Below are 16,918 nucleotides of genomic sequence, written 5' to 3'. Positions count from 1 at the left end.
TTGTCTGTGTGAGTCATTTCAAAAACATGATAATAGTTGGAAATTATTTCCTCTGCTTTGTCTCTTATGTTCTTGAAGCTCTCAATAGTGTATTTTTAAAAAAATTTGTTCATTGCTTTAAAGTATTTTATATTTTTGTGGGTACATAGTTGGTGGATATGTTTATGGGGTACATGAGATATTTTGATCCAAGCATGTTCTAGTGAAAAATTTTTACAATTAACAATTCGATAAAGTTGCAGAACATAAAATTAACACACAAAATCAATAACGTTTCTATTTGCCTACAATGAGCAGCTGAAAAAGAAATAAAAAAAGTATTCCCATTTACAATAGTCACAAATAAAATTGAACATCTAGGAATTAATCAAAGGACTGAAAGATCTCTATAATGAAAACTACTGATGTAAGAAATTAAGAGTGATGTAAGAAAACACTGATGTAAGAAATTAAAGAGGATACCAAGAAATGAAAAAATATCCATGTTCATTGATTAGATGAATAAATATTATTAATATTTCTATATTAAGCAAAACAATCTACTGATGCAATAAAATCATGAAAATACCAATTACATTCTTCACAGAAATAGAAAAAAATCTCAAAATGTGTATGAAACCAGAAAAGACCGAGAATAGTCAAAGGTATCCTAAGCAAAAGAAACCAACTTGGAGTCACATTATCTGACTTCATATTACACTACGCACCTATAGTAACCAAACCAGCATGGTACTGCCATAAAAACAGACACAGAGATCAATGAAACAGAATAGAGAACCCAGAAAACAATCTACAGACCTGCAGTGAACTCATTTTCATCAAAGTTGCCATTAACATACACAGAAAAAAAGACAGTCTCTTTAATAAATGGTGCTGGGAAAACAGAATATCTATATGCAGAAGAATGAAACTAGATCCCTAGCTCTATCCATATACAAAAATCAAATAAAAATGGTTTAAAGACTTATATCTCAGACCTCAAATTATGAACTACTACAAGAAAACATTAAAGAAAATCTCCAGGATATTTTTCTGGGCCAAAATTTCTTGGGTTATACCCCATAATCACAGGCAATCAAAGTAAAAATGGACAAATGAGATCACATCAAGTTAATCAGCTTCTATACAGCAAAGGAAACAATCAACAAGTGAAGAGACAGTCCACAGAATGGGAAAAATATTTACAAACTATCCATCTGACAAGGAATTAATAACCAGAATATATAAGGGGCTCAAACCCTCTATAGGAAAAGATAAAAAAATGGACAAAGAATTTGAATAGAGATGTTTCTCAAAAGTAAACAGAAAAATGGCAAACAGACTTGTGAAAAGATGCTCAATATCACTGATCATCAGAGAAAGTCAAATCACAACTACAATGAGACATCTTCTCACCCCATTTAAAATAGCTTATACCCAAAAGACAGACAAAAATAAATGCTGATGGGGATGTGAAGAAAAAGGAACCCTATACACTTTTGGTGGGAGTGAAAATTAGTACGACCACTATGGAGAACAGTTGACGGTTCCTCAAAAAAATGAAAAATAGAGCTGCCATATGATCCAGAAATCTCATTGCTAGATATATACCCAAAAGAAATAAATCAGTATGTCAAAGAGATACCTGCACTCCCATGTTTGTTGCACTATTTACAATAGCTAAGATTTAGAATTAGCGTGAATGTCCATCAACAAATGAATGAAGAACATGTGTTGCATAGACACAGTGGAGTACCATTCAGCCATGAAAAAGAATGAGATCCATTCATTTTCAACAACATGGATGGAACTGGAGCTCATTGTGCTAAGTGAAATAAGCCAGGCACAGAAAGACAAACATGGTATGTTATCACTTATTTGTGGGATCTAAAACTTAATTAAACTAATGAACATAGAAAGTAGAAGGCTGATTACTTGAGCCTGGGAAGGGTACTGGGGGCATTGGGGTAAGCAGGGATTTTAACAGGTACGTTAAAAGGAATAAGACATACTATTTGATCACACAACAGGGTGACTATAGTCAATAATAACTTCACTGTACATTTTTAAATAACTAAAATAGTGTAATTATATTGTGCATAAGACAAAGTAAAAATGCTTGAGGGGATAGATACTCCATTCTCAATAATATGCTTATTTCCAATTGCATCCCTGTATCAAAGTATCTCATGTACCCCACAAATATATACATTTACTATGTAAACACAAAAATTTTTAAAAATTGAAAATTTAAAAATTTGAAAGGTATACTTAATGGAAAAACAAGCAATTTGTGATACAATTATTTTATGTAATAAACAATTAGGGGACAGGTTTCAAAAACTATTGACTTGGATTTAGTAACAACAGTAAGTATTAGCAATTATCATGATTGTACTATTAGTCATTCTTTCACTTGTCCTACTTCTCTACCAACTCTTCCGTTTCCTGGTGGCACTATTAATTTCCCTTAATGTACATGGGAAAATTATTATAATATAAAGTTAGATTGCTTTGAATTTTTATTAGTATTTCATCAACTTTTATCTCACGAGAAAGTTACCATATAGACCTTATATAATTTGCATTCAACATGGATATTATGTTTTAGCCATTGAATAAGATTTTAGTTGTATGTTGATGCTAATAAGAAGGTAAACAGAAATGATCTCCTAAGAGACTGTATAATAATGTTGCAAAGAATAATTGCTATCTATATATATCTTAAAAGTGTGATATTAATTTAAAATACATGAGATTCTTGTGTTCTCTCATAAGGAATATTCTATAGAATAAATAATTGTTATTATGAACTAAGGGCACTTTTCAGATACAAGTGGTAGAAATTATTTGGTTTTTATTAGGCAAGCACTTTTCATTTTTTTCTTGGATTCTCTGAGATGCAGGTATGATGTTGAGACATAAGTTGCCCCAGGGAGCTTTCCTGAGTTGTCCTGCAGGCTTGGCATAAGGTGGAAAAACACCTGTTCTTATAGGGTAAAATGACCTTTTTTTGCTGTAACATGTAGACCTCTGGAATCTCAGGGATGAATGGTTTAAATGCTGGAGTGAAAGCAAGTAAACACTGGGTTTTGTTGCAAATATTTTGGGGGCACAATTTCTTTTGATGTTGAAGAATGGTGTACATTTTAAGCTAGAATACTGGTGAAGAGCCCCAATCCTTACAATACATCATTAGCATTTCACCTTGCTCATCTGTTTGCAAAAACTTCTGCTTCTGCTTTTAAACAAGTCCACAGGATATCTGTCATCTATAACATTGATAGAGAATGTAATGTTGATGTGCTAGATGATAATCAGTATCTATTAAATGAGGAATGATATCTCAGGTGACTGGAATATGATAGGTAATTAATGTTATTGGAAATAACAAAAATAACCAAAATTGCAATATTAATATTTCTGGATCACTGACTTAGTGCCAGACACATTTTAAGTGTTTTACCCGCTTTAACTTTTTTTCCACAATACAATATAAAGCTGGCAAAAGTACACATAAATATCTCTATCAACATTCTGGTATATTTTTCTATCATTTGCTGCCTGATTTTATGAAAAAAATTCTAAATTGTGTATTCTTTTTATTCTGACCCTCTGCAGTCTAATTCATTGAATATCTTGGAAACTTTTTAAAGGAAGGAAATATAATCAGATCTCTCCATTTGTTAACTCTTTTTAGTAGCTTCCCAATGCCATAATAAATATTTCAAGATCCTAATAATTATTTGGCTCCAACTTGCCTCTTCAGAATCATCTGTTTCTTAGTATTCTTCTGCAAACTAAACTTGAAGACTTGAGAACTGTCTTTACTACTTTACCAGCTTTTCCTTTTGTGTCTTCCTCTCCCCCTCAATCACCTATTTCTTCACACCTTTCAGTTCTCATCTTGATTATCCATGTCTCCAGTATACTTTCTGTTATCCCAACTGGATATATCCTTGTTATTGTGGTACTGAAGATAATGCTTTTCACACACTTTATTACTTGCTTATATTTTATCTTTCAACATAGAATTTAAGGAATGTGGGGACAGAAACTATGTCTACTTTTCTTGTCTTCTTAAAATCCAAAGCAGTGGTTTGTGTGAAGCACTTTTTAAGTATTCTTTGGTTGAATAACTAATACTTTCTTATATGTTGCAAAATGAAGGCTTTAATTTGAACATTGCTAGGTTCAGATAGTCTCTAGTAGTACTCTTTATTCTGTAGTAATAATGAAATTCATATAATTGTGATGATATAGAAATAGGAATCTTAAATTGGCATCTGGTTTACCCCACCCACTAAACATCTTTCTTTCACTTCAAGCAAAAACACTGAAAGAAGAATATAGTATCATTCCCACCAAAAATTTAAGACAAACAAAACAAAACAAAACAAAACAAACAGGTTTTTTTTTTTTTTTTTTTTTTTTTTACCTTTGGCAGGGATTTTGCAGGTTTGCCGTGAAGTTTTCCAACAAAGTGAACATTTTGTAAGTGTGGGTGAGGAAATTAAAAATTCCTGTAGTTTTGAAGAAGCTTTGTTTCACTTTTCTCCATTATCTCAGATAATGTAGTATTTCTTCATAATGGGAAAAAGGAAAACAAAGGCATATGACACAAGATAATTGTTATGAGAATACAACTGATAATTATCTGAAAGGAGTTAGAATAATGTAGCCAAAGATATATAAATTGTCTATGCTTAGATAAAACAATATACATGTATTTATACATGGGGATAATTTAGTTTTTGTGCATTATCTATTTTGCTCATATGTATTTACAAGAAAGACCAAGTGCTAAGAGAATTGTGGGAGAAAACTTATTCTTCTCTTATATCACATCAGTGTATTCGCCATCGTAAACCATAATTAAAATAAACCTTAGAGAATAAAACATGCATTTGTTTACTCTATAAAGCAGCAATAGTAATAGATATACACTTAAACAAGTCTTTGAGGTCCATGATCAATGGATTCTACTCTACTCATAAAAAACAATTTTCTAAGAAGTACTCAATTTTTTTCAAAAATTAAGCTAGTCCCTTGATCTTTTGTTCTTCAAGTGAACTGTTGAGTATTTTGTGAGTATGGCTGAAATCCTTGTATCTACTACTGCTTTGGGTTCATGCTAAGGTCTTAATAATGTTAGATTTTAAGTAAACATATTGTCAAATAGCAGCTGAAAGTTTTTCAGAAATTATTGAAATAGAGACTTTTGCCTAACATGGATTTCACTCATATTGTTCTTAGTGAAGAGACATAGTTAAAAGAAAAAACTATACAGAAGTAACTTGATGTTCACATTTCTTTTTTTTTTTTTTTTTTTTTCTTTTTTATTGATCATTCTTGGGTGTTTCTCGCAGAGGGGGATTTGGCAGGGTCACAGGACAATAGTGGAGGGAAGGTCAGCAGATAAACAAGTGAACAAAGTTCTCTGGTTTTCCTAGGCAGAGGACCCTGCGGCCTTCCACAGTGTTTGTGACCCTGGGTACTTGAGATTAGGGAGTGGTGATGACTCTTAACGAACATGCTGCCTTCGAGCATCTGTTTAACAAAGCACATCTTGCACCGCCCTTAATCCATTCAACCCCGAGTGGATACAGCACATGTTTCAGAGAGCACAGGGTTGGGGGTAAGGTCACAGATCAACAGGATCCCAAGGCAGAAGAATTTTTCTTAGTACAGAACAAAATGAAAAGTCTCCCATGTCTACCTCTTTCTACACAGACACGGCAACCATCGGATTTCTCAATCTTTTCCCCACCTTTCCCCCCTTTCTATTCCACAAAACCGCCATTGTCTTCATGGCCCGTTCTCAATGAGCTGTTGAGTACACCTCCCAGATGGGGTGGTGGCCGGGCAGAGGAGCTCCTCACTTCCCAGTAGGGGCGGCCGGGCAGAAGCGCCCCTCACCTCCCGGACAGGGCGGCTGGCCGGGCGGGGGGCTGACCCCCCCCACCTCCCTCCCAGACGGGGCGGCTGGCCGGGTGGGGGGCTGACCCCCCACCTCCCTCCCGGACAGGGCGGCTGGCCGGGCAGAGGGGCTCCTCACTTCCCAGTAGGGGCGTCCGGGCAGAGGCGCCCCTCACTTCCCCGACGGGGCGGCTGGCCGGGCGGGGGGCTGACCCCCCCACCTCCCTCCCGGACGGGGCAGCTGGCCGGGCAGAGGGGCTCCTCACTTCCCGGTAGGGGCGGCCGGGCAGAGGCGCCCCTCACCTCCCGGACAGGGCGGCTGGCCGGGCGGGGGGCTGATCCCCCCACCTCCCTCCAGACGGGGCGGCTGGCCGGGCGGGGGGCTGACCCCCCCACCTCCCTCCCGGACGGGGCGGCTGGCCGGGCAGGGGGCTGACCCCCACACCTCCCTCCCGGACGGGGAGGCTGGCCGGGCGGGGGGCTGACCCCCCACCTCCCTCCCGGACGGAGCGGCTGGCCGGGTGGGGGGCTGACCCCCCCACCTCCCTCCCGGATGGGGCGGCTGGCCGGGTGGGGGGCTGACCCCCCCACCTCCCTCCCGGACGGGGTGGCTGGCCGGGCGGGGGGCTGACCCCCCCACCTCCCTCCCAGACAGAGCGGCTGGCCGGGCAGAGGGGCTCCTCACTTCCCAGTAGGGGCGGCCGGGCAGAGGCGCCCCTCACCTCCCAGATGGGGCGGCTGGCCAGGCGGGGGGCTAACCCCCCCACCTCCCTCCCGGACGGGGCGGCTGGCCGGGCGGGGGGCTGACCCCCCCACCTCCCTCCCAGACAGAGCGGCTGGCCGGGCAGAGGGGCTCCTCACTTCCCAGTAGGGGCGGCCGGGCAGAGGCGCCCCCCACCTCCTGGACAGGGCGGCTGGCCGGGCGGGGGGCTGATTCCCCCACCTCCCTCCCGGACGGGGCGGCTGGCCAGGTGGGGGGCTGATCCCCCCCACCTCCCTCCCGGACGGGGCGGCTGGCCGGGTGGGGGGCTGACCCCCCCACCTCCCTCCCGGATGGGGTGGCAGGCCGGGCAGAGGGGCTCCTCACTTCCCAGTAGGGGCGGCCGGGCAGAGGCACCCCATGCCTCCCGGATGGGGCGGCTGGCCAGGCGGGGGGCTGACCCCCCCACCTCCCTCCCGGACGAGGCGGCTGGCCAGGCAGAGGGGCTCCTCACTTCCCGGTAGGGGCGGCCGGGCAGAGGCGCCCCTCACCTCCCGGATGGGGCGGCTGGCCGGGCGGGGGGCTGACCCCCCCACCTCCCTCCCGGACGAGGAGGGAGGATGCTCCTCACTTCTCAGACGGGGTGGCTGCCGGGCGGAGGGGCTCCTCACTTCTCAGACGGGGCGGTTGCCAGGCAGAGGGTCTCCTCACTTCTCAGACAGGGTGGCCGGGCAGAGACGCTCCTCACATCCCAGACGGGGCGGCAGGGCAGAGGTGCTCCCCACATCTCAGACGATGGGCGGCCGGGCAGAGACGCTCCTCACTTCCCAGATGTGATGGCGGCCAGGAAGAGGCGCTCCTCACTTCCTAGATGGGATGGCGGCCGGGCAGAGACGCTCCTCACTTTCCAGACTGGGCAGCCAGGCAGAGGGGCTCCTCACATCCCAGACGATGGGCGGTCAGGCGGAGACGCTCCTCACTTCCCAGACGGGGTGGCTGCCAGGCAGTGGCTGCAATCTCAGCACTTAGGGAGGCCAAGGCAGGTGGCTGGGAGGTGGTTGTAGCGAGCCGAGATCACGCCACTGCACTCCAGCCTGGGCGCCATTGAGCACTGAGTTAACGAGACTCCGTCTGCAATCCCGGCACCTCGGGAGGCCGAGGCTGGCGGATCACTCGCGGTTAGGAGCTGGAGACCAGCCCAGCTGACGCATCGAAACCCCGTCTCCACCAAAAAAATACGAAAACCAGTCAGGCGTGGTGGCGCACGCCTGCAATCGCAGGCACTCAGCAGGCTGAGGCAGGAGAATCGGGCAGGGAGGTTGCAGTGAGCTGAGATGGCAGCAGTACTGTCCAGCTTCGGCTCGGCATCAGAGGGAGACCGTGGAAAGAGGGGAGAGGGGAGAGGGGGGAGGGGAGAGGGGAGAGGGGAGAAGGGAGAGGGAGCTCTATCTACCACACAGTCTTGGGTGCAAAGTGATGTTCACATTTCAACAGATGTTTGACTTTAAGACAAATGATTTTCAATCCTTTAGTGAAGGAGTATAAAGATACTAGAAACTTCAAATTACCTGCATTGATTTTTGAGTCTTTGATAGAGAAATTGTATCATTCAATTGTGAAGGAAACATTATGGTACTGTGGGAAAATATTTTAATTTCTAAATAAGGGACCTGAGATATACAATTCAAAACAATCCCCTCAATGCTAACTAGATAGTTGTGCTAGAAAAATGCATAACTCCTCAATCTACATGTCTGCATTCAGCAGGATGTTTCTTGATGTGTCTAATGACTTTTCTTAAATGAAAAATATGTCAAGTAAAATGGATATGTGATTGCTGAAAGAAATCCTAATGACATTAATTTATAGGTTTATGAGTTCCTGGAGTGTGCTGTATTAGTGATGACCACAGGGTTCTAACAAATGCTATAATGTAAATCTTTCCATAATATTTGTGAGATTGATAGATTATTTTATATTTTCATTTCCTCATTTCTTTTATTGAAAAACAGTACTTCTCTGACTTTATACGTACTTACCTTCTGTTTTAGTTAATTTTCACACTGTTGACAAAGACATACTCAAGATGGGATAAAAAGAAGTTTGAAGGACTCACAGTTCCACGTGGCTGGGAAGGCATCACAATCATGGTGGAATGCAAAGAGCAAGCCACGTCTTACATGGATGGCAGCAGGCAAAGAGAGAGAACTTGTGCAGGGAAACTACCCCTTATAAAACCATCAGCTATTGTCAGACTTATTCACTATCATGAGAACAGCACAGGAAAGACCTGCCTCCATGATTCAATTACCTCTTACTAGGACCCTCTCACAGCACATGGGAATACAAGATGAGATGTGGGTGGGGACACAGTCAAGCCATGTCATTCTGCCCCTGGCCCCTCCCAAATCTCATGTCCCCACATTTCAAAACCAATCATGCCTTACAGACAGTCCTCCAAAGTCTTAACTAATTTCAGTACTAACTCAGAGGTCCACAGCCCAAAGTCTCATCTGAGATGAGACAAGTGTCTTCTGCCTATGAACCTGTAGAATCAAAAGCAAGTTAGTTAATTCCTAGATACAATGAGGGTACCAGCATTGGATAAATACAGATATTTCAAATGGGAGAAATTGGCTAAAATGAAGGGGCTACAGGCCCCATGCATGCCAGAAATCCAACAGGGCAGTCATTAAGCCTTAAAATTACAAAATGATCTTTTTTGACTTCATGTCTCACATCCAGGTCACACTGATGCAAGAGGTGGGTTTCCATGGTCTTGGGCAGCTCCACTCCTGTGGCTTTGCAGGGTGCAGCCTCCCTCCCAGCTGCTTTAAAGGGCTGGCATTGAGTGTCTTTAGCTTTTCCAGGTGCATGGTGCAAGTTGTTGGTGGATCTACCACTCAGGTGTCTGGAGGATGGTGGCCCTTTTCTCACAGCTCCTTTAGGCAGTGTCTGAGAAGCAACTCAGTGGGAGTTCCAACTCCACATTTTCCTTCTTGAAGTCCCTAGGCTACACAGAATACTGGGACCATTTTTTTTCTTTCTAGCCCACCAGGCCTGTGATGGAAGGGGCTGCCGTGAAGGCCTGACATGCTCTGAAGACATTTCCCCCATTGTCTTGGTGATTAACATTTGGCTCCTCATTACTTATGCAAATTTCTGCAGCCAGCTTGAATTTTTCCTCAGAAGAAGTTAACTCTTATTGTTTAATGTAAACACAGTATATTAAAAGTCTAAGTATGTGCATGGCAGAGAGACAAACAACTTGCTCTTTACTTGAGTCTTTAATGTCCCTTTTATGTTTGTAAATGCTATTATCCAGGTAGTATCAATAATTTTGCGTGGATGAGTCACTTATTTTATGTAATATATTTTACAATAGTGTCAAGAACATTCACAGTGAGAAGTTCCTTTAGTTCTGCAATCACTTTGAGATGGAATTAAAGATGAAAATAATTATATAAATATATCAGCATTTCTTAGATATTGTGCTTCAAGGAATTTTTTGGTAAAAGTTGACATATAATTGCTATGCTATACAATTTACTGATTATTTTGTAAAATCCATTATTTGTGGTATATTCACAGAATTGTACATCCATGACAACAATCAGTTTCAGAGCATTTTTATTTGTATCACAAAATAAACCCTGTACTTTTTAGTATTTTTTCCTCACCCTGAGTTTCTGCATTTCTCCTGCCCTGCTCAATTGCTAATTAAATTTGTATCTATAGATTTGCCTATTCTGGAAATTTTAAAATAAATATAATCGTACAATATATAGTTTCTTGTGACTGGCTTCCTTCATTTAGCATAACGTTTTAAAGGTTCATTTATGATGTAGCATATGTAAGAACTTCATTCCTTTTTAATGGCAAAATAAACATTTTATATATGAGCATACACATTTTATCGATTTATTTATCAGTTGATGGACATTAATTTTTCCCTATTTTTGGCTAGTATGAATAATGATGCTTATCATGTACAAGCTTAGTGTAACTATGTTTTCATTTCTGTCAGATACATATTCTTAGAAGTAGAATTGCTGTGTTGTGTTTCCTTGCATGTTTAGCTATAAAAGGTTAAACTGTACGTGTAAACTTTTGAGAAATTGCTAGACTGTTTTCCAATGTGGTTGCACCATTTTCCATTCCCATCAGAAATGTGTAAGTGTTACAATGTCTCCACATCGTTTTCAACAAATGATTATGTGTCTTTTTATTACAGCTAGGCTGATGGATTGAAGTAGTATCTTGTGGGGAAAAGAAAGAGAGATCAGACTGTTACTGTGTCTATGTAGAAAGAAGTAGACATAAGAGACTCCATTTTGTTCTGTACTAAGAAAAATTCTTCTGCCTTGAGATGCAGTTAATCGATAACACTAGCCCCAACCCTGTGCTGGCAGAGACATGTGCTGTGTTGACTCAAGGTTTAATGGATTTAGGGCTATGTAGGATGTGCTTTGTTAAACAAGTGCTTGAAGGCAATATGTTTGCTAGAAGTCATCACCACTCTCTAATCTCAAGTACCCAGGGACACAATACACTGCGGAAGGCCACAGGGACCTCTGCTTAGGAAAGCCAGGTATTGTAAAAGGTTTCTCCCCATGCGATAGCCTGAGATATGGCCTCGTGGGAAGGGAAAGACCTGACCATCCCCCAGCCCAACACCCGTAAAGGGTCTGTGCTGAGGAGGATTAATAAAAGAGGAAGGCCTCTTTGCAGTTGAGATAAGAGGAAGTCATCTGTCTCCTGCTAATCCCTGGGCAATGGAATGTCTCGGTGTAAAACCTGATTGCATGTTCCATTTACTAAGATAGGAGAAAACCACCTTAGGGCTGGAGGTAAGACATGCTGGTGACAATACTGCTCTTTAATGCACCGAGATGTTTATGTATGTGCACATCAAAGCACAGCACCTTTTCTTAACCTTGTTTATGACACAGAGACATTTGCTCACATGTTTTCCTGCTGACCCTCTCCCCACTATAACCCTATTGTCCTGCCACATCCCCCTCTCGAGATAGTAGAGATAATGATCAAAAAATACTGAGGGAACTCAGAGACCAGTGCCAGTGTGGGTCCTCTGTATGCTGAGTGCCGGTCCCCAGGGCCCACTTTTCTTTCTCTACACTTTGTCTCTGTGTCTCTTTCTTTTCTCAGTCTCTTGGCCCACCTGACAAGAAACACCCACAGGTGTGGAGGGGCTGGCCCCCTTCAGTATCTCATTGTGGATTATATTTCCTTGGTGTCTAATGATGTTGAACATTTTGACTTTGCTTATAAGCCACTGTATTTTTTTTCTTTTTTGGAGAAATTTCTATTCACATCTGTTGCCCATTTTTAATTAATTTCTTTTTCTTATTATTAAGTTGTAAGTCGTATTTCTGATACAAGTACTTCATTAGTTATATAATTTGCAAATAGATTCTAAGATTATGTGGGCTTTTGTTTTCTTGATGCTGTCCTTTGAAGCATAAAAGTATTAAATTTGATAAAGACCTATTTATATATTTTTCATATTTGATTGCTTATGCTTTTGATGTCATATGGAAGAAACCACTGCCAAATTCAAAGCCATGAAGATTATCTCCTGTGTGTTCTTTTTGGAATGTTATGATTCTACCTCTTAAATTTAAGCCTTTGATCTACTTTTAGTAGTTTTGTAAATGGCTTGAGACCAGAAGTCAAACTTTATTCTTTTGTATGTGGGCAATCCGTTATTCAATAAGCATTTGTTCAAGACTGTTCAATTTTTTCATTGAATTGTTTTGGCATCTTTGTAAAAAACCATAAATATGTGGGTATGTTTCTGGGTTCTAAAATCTATTTTGTTTGCATATATGTCTATTTGTATGCCTATACCAGGCTCGTTTGATTATTATAGATTTGTAGTTGGCTTTGAAAGAAGAAAGTGTAAATCTTCCAACTTTGTTATTATTATTATTATCATTATTTTGAGACAGGATCTTACTCTGTTTCCCAGGCTGAAGTAGAGTGGTGTGATCATGGCTCACTGCAGCCTTGAACTCCCAGGCTCAAGCAATCCTATCACCTTAGCCTACTGAGTTGCTAGGACCACAGGCATGTGTCACCTCTCCTGGCTAATATATTATTATTAGTATTATAAAGATAAGAGTCTCCTCATGTTGCCCAGGCTGGTCTTAAACTCCTGTGCTCAAGTGATCTACCTGCCTTAGCATCACAAAGTACAACTTTGTTCTTTATTTTAAGACTTTTTTGGCTATCTTTATGTTTCTTGAATATCTTTGTGAATTTCAGAATTAGTTTGTCAATTTACTGGAAGAAGCCAGTTGGGATTTTGATAGGGATTGCATTAAATCTGTATATCTATTTGGGGAGTGGAGTATGGACACTACAACAATACTGTGTTTTAATCTGTGAACATGAGATGTCTTTCCATTTATTTACATCTTTTAAATTTCTTTCCTCTATGCTTTACAGTATCCATAATGCAAGTTTTACACTTATTTTGTTAAAATTGATTCCTAATAGTTATATTCTTTTGGATGTTATTTGAAGTGCAATTGTTTTCTTAATTTCATTTTGGATATTTCATTGCAATTATGTAAAGTAATTTGTTTGTTTATTGATCTTTTATCCTGAAAATTTGCTTTGTTTATTGTTCCAATATTTTTTCCAGCAGATTCCTAAAGATTTTCTAGATGTAAGGTCATGTCATATGCCAAAAGTTTAACTTCTTTCTTTTCAATGTAGATTTATTTTATTTCATTTTCTTGCCTTTATCTCGACTAGAAGCTCCATTAAAATATTCAATATAGATAAAGAGTGGATTTAGTCTTTCTCCATTAAGTATGATGTTAGCTGTGCATTTTTTATAGATAACACTTACCAGTTTGAGAAAGTTTCCCTCTATCCCTACTTTACTGGGTACTGTTATAATGAAGGATATTGAATTTTATTAAATTAATTTTTCTGCATTTATTGAGATGATCATTCACTTTTATTTCTCTATTCTAATTACATGCTGTATTATGTTAATAGAGTTTTTAACGTTAAAGCAACTTTGCATTTCTAATAAAACTTTTACTTATTCAGGGTATATCATTGCTTCTGTATATTCTTACATTCATTTTGCTAGCAAATTTTGTGGATTTCTGAGTTCATAATCATAAGATTTATCGATCTGTAGTTTTTATTTTTTGTGATATCTTTGTGTGGTTTTACTAGAAGGAATTAGTTAAATATGTTGGTAATGCATTTTTCTTTTCTGTGATTCGAAGGATTATTTTTGAGGAATTGTTAATTTTTCTTCTTTAAATGACTTATAGATTTCAAAATAAAGGCATCTTGACCTAGGCAATTCTTTGTGGGTTGTATTTTGGACCAATTCAGTCTCTCTTTTTGTTATAGGTCTATTCAGATGTTCTATTTCTTTTTGAGTCAGTTTAATATATTTTCTTGTCTGTGTCTTCCTGTAGTAGAATTTATGTCAAATTAAGTTGGGAGTGGGTGAGGGAGCAGTTCATGGTTGAAATTAATAGGCTCTCATTATTTTTACCAGGACTTAGTAGATTTTCTTGAATAAATATTGCTAATATTATGCTTTATAATTTTAGATCAATGCCTGGACACTTTCATTTTTTATAGAAAACACAATATTTTAATGCTAAAGATGTGTTTAAATTGTTTCTTTTTTACAATCGTGATGTTCTATGAAGATTTAAACTTTTGACTAGTTAACAGATGATTTAAATAGAAAGGTAGCATATGTACTCTGTGTACATGTGTATATTCAGCTTGTCAGCATTGAGTTATCTTTCATAAACTTATATTTATTTATTTGACACAACCAGGTGGGAGGGGTTCCCAGAGAAACACCAGAGAGCCTGTGCACTGGGAGGAGTGCACACTGTGGTGGAGCCACAGAAGTTCATATGATTTGCAGTGAGGAGGAGCCCGGCCCCTCCGCTTCTTGGATGGAACCTGGAATTCAGTCTGTGAGGTGGCAAACCCACCAGCAGGAAAACACACTCTCTCACTTCACTAAGAGCCTCTGTTTTGCCTTTTCTTCCTTTTTACCTAACAAAACTCTGCATTATTCACCCTTCAAAGTCCGTGTGCCTAATTTTTCATGGCCATGTGACAAGAACCTTGCTTTTAGCTGAACTAAGAAAAAGTCCCACAGCATATAGACACACACACACACACACACACAGGCAAAAATGCAAAAACATTCCTCATTTTATTTTGTTTTACAGATATGGTCTTTTTTACAAATTGAAAGCTTATTGCTGCCCTGCATTGGGCAAGTTTACCAGTGCCATCTTTCCAACAGGATGTGCTAACTCTGTCACCGTGGCACATTTTGGTAAATTTCACAAAGTTTCAAACATTTTTATTATTATTATATTTATTATGATGATTTGTGATAACTGATTGTTGATTTTACTGTAGTATTGTGTTGCAGGCACCAGAAACTGTATTGGGATAATACGATAAACTTAACTGATAAGTGCTGGTGTCTTCTGACTGCTCTACCAACCAGCCTTTCCCCCATTTCTCTCTCTCTCCTTAGGCCTCTCTATTTCCCGAGGCACAGCAATGTTGAAATCAGGCAAATTAGTAATCCTACAAATGGCCTCTAAGTGTTCAAGGGAAAGGAAGGCTCTCTCATCTCTCAATATCAAATGCTGGAAATGATTAAACTTATTAAGAAAGGCATGTTGAAAGCTGATACAGGCTCAGATCTGTACCTCTTATGCCAAACAGTTAGCCAAGTTGTGAATATAAAAAAAAAATTTGGGAAGGACATTAAAAGAGCTACACATGTACACATGGACGATATGAAAGTGCAACAGCCTTGTTAGCTGGATAAAAGATCAAACCAGTGACAATAGTCCCCAAATTTAGACAAAGCCTAAACCAGAGCAAGGCCATAATTCTCTCCAATGCTGAGAGGGGTGCAGAAGAAATCTTTGAATCTAGCAGTGGTTGGTTCACGAAGTTTAAGGGAATAAGCCATCTCCATAACATAAAAGTGCAAAATAAAAGAAGCTACAGAAGGTTATCCAGAAGATGTAGCTAAAATAGTTACTGAAAGTGGCCACACTAAACAGGAGATTTTTCCTTGTGTACAGAGCATCTTTCTCTTGAAAGAAGATAACATTTAGCTGTTTTATATCTTCACAGGAGAAGTCAATGTCTAGCTTCAATGCTTCAAAGGACAGGATGACTCTTTCATTAGAGGCTAATGCAGCTGGTGGCTTGAAGTTGAAGCCAATTTTTTTTTTTTTTTTGAGATGGAGTCTTGCTCTGTCGCCCAGGCTGGAGTGCAGTGGCACCATCTCAGCTCAGTGCAAGCTCCGCCTCCCAGGTTCATGCCATTCTCCTGCCTCAGCCTCCTGAGTAGCTGGGACTACAGGCACCCGCCACCACGCCCAGCTAATTTTTTGTATTTTTAGTAGAGATGGGGTTTCACTGTGGTCTCGATCTCCTGACCTCATGATCCACCCACCTCAGCCTCCCAAAGTGGTGGGATTACAGTCATGAGCCACCGCACCCGGCTGAAGTCACTGTTTATTTACCATTTGGAATATCCTAGGGCCTTAGATAAATTATTCTAAATCTACTCTTTCTGTGCTCTATTAATGGAATATCAAAGCTTGGTTGATAACACATTTCTTTACAGCATAAATTACTAAATATTTTAATCCCACCGTTGAGATCTATTGCCCAGAAAGAAATATTCCTTTAGAAATATTAGCATTCATTGACAATGTACCTGGTCACCCAAGAGCTCTTATGGAGATATACAGGGAGATTAATGCTGTTTTTATGCCTGGTAATACAACATTCATTCTGTAACACATATATCAAAAAGTAATTTCAACTTTTAAGTCAATTAAGGAATAAGTTTTGTAAGAGTATTGCTGCCATTAACAGCAATTTCTCTGTTGGATATTGTCAAAGTAAATTCAACACTTTCTGGAAATGTTTCACCTTTCTAGATGATATTAAGAACATTTGAGTCATTAAATGAAGTAAACATATCAACATTAACAGGAATTTGGCAGAATTTGATTTCAAATATCATAGATAATGTTGAGAGCTTCAAGAATTCAATGGAAGAAGTAACCACAGATATGGTAGAAATAGTAAGGGAACTATTACTGGAATTAGAAGAAGAACCTGAAGTTGTGACTGAATTGCTATAATCTCATGATAAAACTTGAATAGATGAGTTCTTTCTTATGGATCAGCAAAAAAATGTGGTATAGTGAGATAGAACCTACTCCTGGTGAAGATGCTGTGAACATTGTTGAAATGACA

General features: G+C 40.1%; 1 protein-coding gene across 1 annotated transcript in view; it reads right to left on the bottom strand.

Moving 5' to 3' along the window:
• LOC461289 (UDP-glucuronosyltransferase 2B15) overlaps positions 1-8,691 on the bottom strand; it is a 47,889-nt gene extending 39,198 nt beyond the window's left edge. Inside the window, exons 1-2 of the mRNA XM_054683053.2 lie at positions 8,638-8,691; positions 4,418-4,562 (exon numbers count right to left, since the gene is read on the bottom strand). The gene's annotated coding sequence lies outside the window, so the exon portion shown is untranslated. The remainder of the gene's footprint in view (positions 1-4,417; positions 4,563-8,637) is intronic.
• Positions 8,692-16,918: the final 8,227 nt, after the last annotated feature.

This window comes from Pan troglodytes, chromosome 3, assembly GCF_028858775.2.
Source record: "Pan troglodytes isolate AG18354 chromosome 3, NHGRI_mPanTro3-v2.0_pri, whole genome shotgun sequence".
Classification (NCBI taxonomy): domain Eukaryota; kingdom Metazoa; phylum Chordata; class Mammalia; order Primates; family Hominidae; genus Pan; species Pan troglodytes.
This window is presented reverse-complemented; position numbering and strand designations above follow the sequence as displayed.